At 44.0% G+C, this 4,939-nt stretch overlaps 4 non-coding genes across 4 annotated transcripts; 3 read left to right on the top strand and 1 right to left on the bottom strand.

Moving 5' to 3' along the window:
- Nucleotides 1–2,033: 2,033 nt before the first annotated feature.
- Trnar-acg (transfer RNA arginine (anticodon ACG)) lies at nucleotides 2,034–2,106 on the bottom strand. Its single transcript has one exon. It is a non-coding gene; the product is annotated as a tRNA-Arg (tRNA).
- Nucleotides 2,107–2,478: 372 nt separating this feature from the next.
- On the top strand, nucleotides 2,479–2,571 carry Trnay-gua (transfer RNA tyrosine (anticodon GUA)). The gene is made up of 2 exons: nucleotides 2,479–2,515; nucleotides 2,536–2,571. It is a non-coding gene; the product is annotated as a tRNA-Tyr (tRNA).
- A 488-nt stretch (nucleotides 2,572–3,059) lies between these two features.
- Nucleotides 3,060–3,149, top strand: Trnay-gua (transfer RNA tyrosine (anticodon GUA)). The gene is given in 2 exon segments: nucleotides 3,060–3,096; nucleotides 3,114–3,149. It is a non-coding gene; the product is annotated as a tRNA-Tyr (tRNA).
- A 133-nt stretch (nucleotides 3,150–3,282) lies between these two features.
- Trnaa-agc (transfer RNA alanine (anticodon AGC)) lies at nucleotides 3,283–3,355 on the top strand. The gene has a single exon. It is a non-coding gene; the product is annotated as a tRNA-Ala (tRNA).
- The last annotated feature ends 1,584 nt before the right edge of the window (nucleotides 3,356–4,939 follow it).

Here is a 4,939-nt window from a genome sequence, read left to right as displayed (position 1 = left end):
ATGGGGTGGCCTTCTTTTGTTTCCATGTATATTATTAGAATTTGCTCTACCTCTTTCCCCATCCTATACCCATCCATGATCTCTCCAAGCAAATCTACTCTGCTTAAGCAGCTCTTTCGGCAGCTCTGAGGACAAATTCAGTAACAGCTGCACCATGCTGTGGACAACTGACCTCTTCACTGCTGCCTCTGTGCCTGAAGTCTCTTGGGAACTCTACTGCTTTTGTTTCTGTTAACTTGCAGAATGTATATTTTAAACTATAGTTTTCTCTATTCTAAGCTATATCCATACAGTGTCATTTGCTTTCCACCTCCCAGAAATTATTTAAAAGCTCTGATTTACTGATTGTACCTACTATAGTCTGCCATGTTGTAACCAATCTTTTCCCCTTTTTTGTATATCTTTATTATACTGTTTTCAATGCCTTCTTCCTGGAAAGGAAGGAAGGAATGCAATCAAATATGCCCAATAAGACGTGTTATCCTGCCCCCTGAATACAGAGAATGAAGATCTAAATGAGACCAGAACTATGGAAATGTTTGCAGTAAGGCCTGAGAAATAGGAGGGAGTCTCACGATTACAGACTAAGGAAAACTCAGGAACTTTTTTCAACATGATACTAGAGCCATGTATACAGGAGCTGAGGGGCACTGAGAAAAGACTTTAAGGAGACCAAGGTACATTTCATTCTAGCTTTCCTGGGTAAATACCCTTGTATCATCAGAATAAATGTCTTTCTTGCTTATACTAGCTCTGTATGGATTTTTGCCACAAGTAAAAGAGCCAGAAATCATGCATGTCTTGAAATCTGTTACTTAGACTGGCTGTAGAAGAAGGGGACATAGCAAGGGGTCATGGTTTCTACCTGCGATGATGGTCATGACTGTGACCTCTGCAGATAATAAATGCCTTGCTTACCACCATTGTAAAATGGGAAAATGTAGGACTAAGACAAAGGCTCTTTCCTCTTAACCTAATTTATTTGGTTCTGTCCATGAACTTGGAGGAGTGTAACCTATCTCTCCAAAATCCCACGGAGGTAATTTTTTTTTTTAACTCTTGAGAAACACTATGTAACTTTAAAGATACCTCAGTTTGTTACATGCAAAATTGGCAAATAGGTTCACTAGGAAACAAAAAACGAAAACCACCATTATTTTGTCTAAATCGTCTGTACTTGCCCTTCCCCTTATATTTTAGTTTCTTTTGACCAAGTTTAAGCAACTTAAGGAAACTGCATTCCCACTTTATGAAATTAATCACTCTTTTTTTTTCCCCCTAACTTCACATTATTCTTCCTGTACTCACATTTCCTTAAAACTTTTATTTTTGGGAATTGCTACCTTATCAGGAGATGTAACAAACAGTTGCAAATCCTCCTCTACAAATAAGATTAAAATAATAACTTCGATATAGAAACTTAGTTTAATCAAACCAGTATCATGCTACCTTGCTTAAAAGAACAATCATTAGGTTTTTATGTAGGGCTAGGAGCTAGTCGGCAGAATATCACAGAAGAATGGCCACCAGCCACTAACAATTTACTGACCCTCTTTGACTATGACTTTACAAAACCAGGCCAACGTAACAGGATTTCAGGCCTATCTGGGAGGGAATATCTTTTGTGAAAATTAAATGTAAGAACAGGATCAAAAAGACATTTTAAGTACTCTTAACTCTCCCCTGCCTGCCTCCCTGCAGTGTGAGAGGAGAGAGGTCTTCTTTAGTGACTTTTTGATTGTGATGTCTTAAAATAATTTACAAAAGCCGAGGATCTGAGCTGAATCTTAAGCAGCGCTGGGATTTCATCAAGCTCTGCGTGGGGCAGTCGGTTTCCAGAAGCCGCGCGCGTGCAGCCAGCCTCGCCCGGGGCCTTGGAAATCACCAGGGCAGCCAGGGCAACGCGAGCCAAGGCTCTCTGGGATCCAAGTGAGGCTTACATTGCAAAGATCTAACTACTGTGCCATCTGTGGTTTGGGGTGGTCAGGGGGAAGTAATAACTTTGGTTTTAAAAACTGAAGTGACAAAAAGAGCGAGCCAGGCAGGAGTCGAACCTACAATCTTCTGATCCGTAGTCAGACGCGTTATCCATTGCGCCACTGGCCCTCCACATAAGGCTTCCTGAAAGGGCCTCCGAAATGACACTGTAGTAAGGCGACACCTCACAGTTACCCAGATGGGCAACGTAGGCTAGCAAAGGAAGACTGTGACAATCAGGCAGTGGAGTCGCAGAATCTAGGCACAGCCGACCCGGGACACCCGGTTAGGGCCCTTTCCCCGGTCAATCGCAACCGAGGCAGAGAGGGGCGGGGCAGAACGGGGACGGGGCTGTCTTCTTGCGCACGCGTATAACCTCACCCGGGCGCGTACTCCGTCCCCTTGCTCCTCGAAGTGCGCATGCTCATACCCTCAGCCAACCACGAGGGCGTTCAGACTCCTAAGTGTTGAATCTCAGGGGGCGCGTCGGGTGTTCTCGTCCCTTCGATAGCTCAGCTGGTAGAGCGGAGGACTGTAGCCGATTTCCTCGCAAGAGACATCCTTAGGTCGCTGGTTCGATTCCGGCTCGAAGGAGACTGGTGTGTTTTGTTTTTTCCCCCGGCTTCCTATGACAGCCCCTTTTCAACATTCCCCCCCTCGTTCAGTAATGGCATTCCAACAAACAGGAGCACTTTGGCTCCACCTTGGGTCTGTGGCACGCCACGTGTGTGACCTTTTGCGATCCCAGAGCGAGGACGTGCTCGGGCCAGTTAGTTTCAAAGTGCGGCTGTGGTGGTGGCCTTGTGCTTGTTCTTTAACCGTCTCTGCGTTTCCCGAGCCACCGAGTCCCAAAAAGGAGCCACTGCGCCCAAGTCCCAGGCAGAAGGGACTTTTCCTAAGCCCGGGGTAGCGTCAGCCACGCCGGGGCCCACTCAGGCTTCCGCGAGGAGGTGGGAAGTGCATGGGAAGAGAGGTCTTGTACTCCCGGACCCTGGGAATCAGGAAGACAGGGCGCACAACGCTCGGAGTCTAGAAAGTGAGGCAATGTTATGGGAACGAGCCGACCAGCAAGCTGCCCGCTCCCTTCGATAGCTCAGCTGGTAGAGCGGAGGACTGTAGGTTGCATTTCCGTGGCCATCCTTAGGTCGCTGGTTCGACTCCGGCTCGAAGGAGGGGCAGTTTACTTTTGTTACTTTGGTTTCACTTACTAGACAAGATTAAAAGTGGTTTTTAAGAGAATTATCTTCACGTCTCATTGCTCTGTCCCTTCTCTAGAGGAACAGATAAGCAGCCGTGCCCAGCGGTGGGGGATTAGCTCAAATGGTAGAGCGCTCGCTTAGCATGCGAGAGGTAGCGGGATCGATGCCCGCATCCTCCAGTTTTCTTCCTGGTCCCATCCGGTAGTTTTTCATTCAATTCGCTATCAGTCTGAACTCGAGCAGAAAGTCAGACCTCAGGCCAAGTGAAAGGTAAGGTAATCTTGAGGTTACTGCCCTGTAAAACATCCCACACAAGGGTCGATGGCTGTTGATAGTTTAGCCATCAAATTAAAAAGAAAAAAAAAAAAAAAATAGATCCATTTTCCTTGGGAAACTAATGAAATCGGTTATTTTTCGTTCACAAATGGTGACAGATTGAAGTAGCAATAGCAATGGGTATTATTGCTACTTCAGCTGCTTTGTGATTTGTGTTTGATGTCTGCACTGCGGGTAGTTAGGGGAAACCCACATACGGAAAAACAATCAGGAAACAACTTGGAAGGGAACACTGACTATTTGACTAGTCTGTTAGGCAGAGGCGAGTGAGCAGGCTAAAGCAAGGCTTGCATGTGAAGAAGTCTGGAAATGACGGTTTGCTTTTGGAAGGTCTAATGCCAGTGTCCTCCTGGAAAGTAATGGTGGAGAGTTAGAGATCAGCCCTGAAAAAGAAGTAACCCGGAATAAAAGTTCTATTACGGCTTCTCTTGAGTACGGTTTTGTTGAAAAACAACTAAAGCAGACAGACATACAACCCCCAGAAAGATTCAGCAATTGAACAGAACACATGGGAAGATCTTTCTGGTAATAATTCTCCTTATCCTTATTTCCTAGAATAGAGTCACTAAAAAGCTATTGAAGTCACAACACAAAACATAAATCTTGTTGACTATGGTAGAATTATCCTTTTTAAAGGTAATGGTAAAAAGAAATGGTGATTCTTTACTCTTGTATATTTTAGGATCCTGGGCAACTTGTATACTTTTTTGCTACCGATGTATATAAACTGCCATGGTTTTTTGCTTCATCTTTATTTTTCTATCTTTCCAATTTTATCTCCTTATTTTTCAGAAAGGTTTTAATTGAATGTATGAACCACTTAAAACATATCATATTCACAAAAACACATTTACAAAGTAAGAAAAAAGAATCCTTTTACTTGTAATTGATGAAAAAAAAAACAAAACAAAACAAGAAATGGATAAGTCAAAGGAATAGGAAGAAATACTACCAGGACCTCTCTATGCACACATATATGCATAGGACACACATATATGCAGGTGATATGGGACAGAACTGAAACCTCTCAGAGTCAGCAGCCCAGGTGGGGGATGGGAATCAGGTTAAAAAGTTCAAAGGTACAAATCAGGAGACAATAAGCATAGTGGTTAGTCATGTGGGCTGTGGAACCTGATGACCTGTCTTGGCTTTGCAGCTCCTTACTGCATGACCTTGGACAAGCTGCTTGACCTCTTGGCTGCTTCAGTTTCCTCATGTGTTAAATAGGGATGATGATAAGGATACTTATTTTTATTAAGATATCATTTATAAAGCTCTTAATACAGTGCCTGGCACATAGTAAGCATTAGATGTTATCAGTGTGGAAGAAAGAAAAGAAGGGAAGGGGAGGGGGAAAAAGGAAAGACAGGGAGAAGGGAAGAAGGGAAGGAGGGAGAAGCATAAACACATTCATGGTAAACTGTAGA

The sequence above is a fragment of the Sciurus carolinensis genome, chromosome 1, assembly GCF_902686445.1.
Source record: "Sciurus carolinensis chromosome 1, mSciCar1.2, whole genome shotgun sequence".
Lineage (NCBI taxonomy): Eukaryota > Metazoa > Chordata > Mammalia > Rodentia > Sciuridae > Sciurus > Sciurus carolinensis.
Note: the sequence above shows the minus strand (reverse complement) of the source record. Positions and strands in the feature narration are given on the sequence as shown.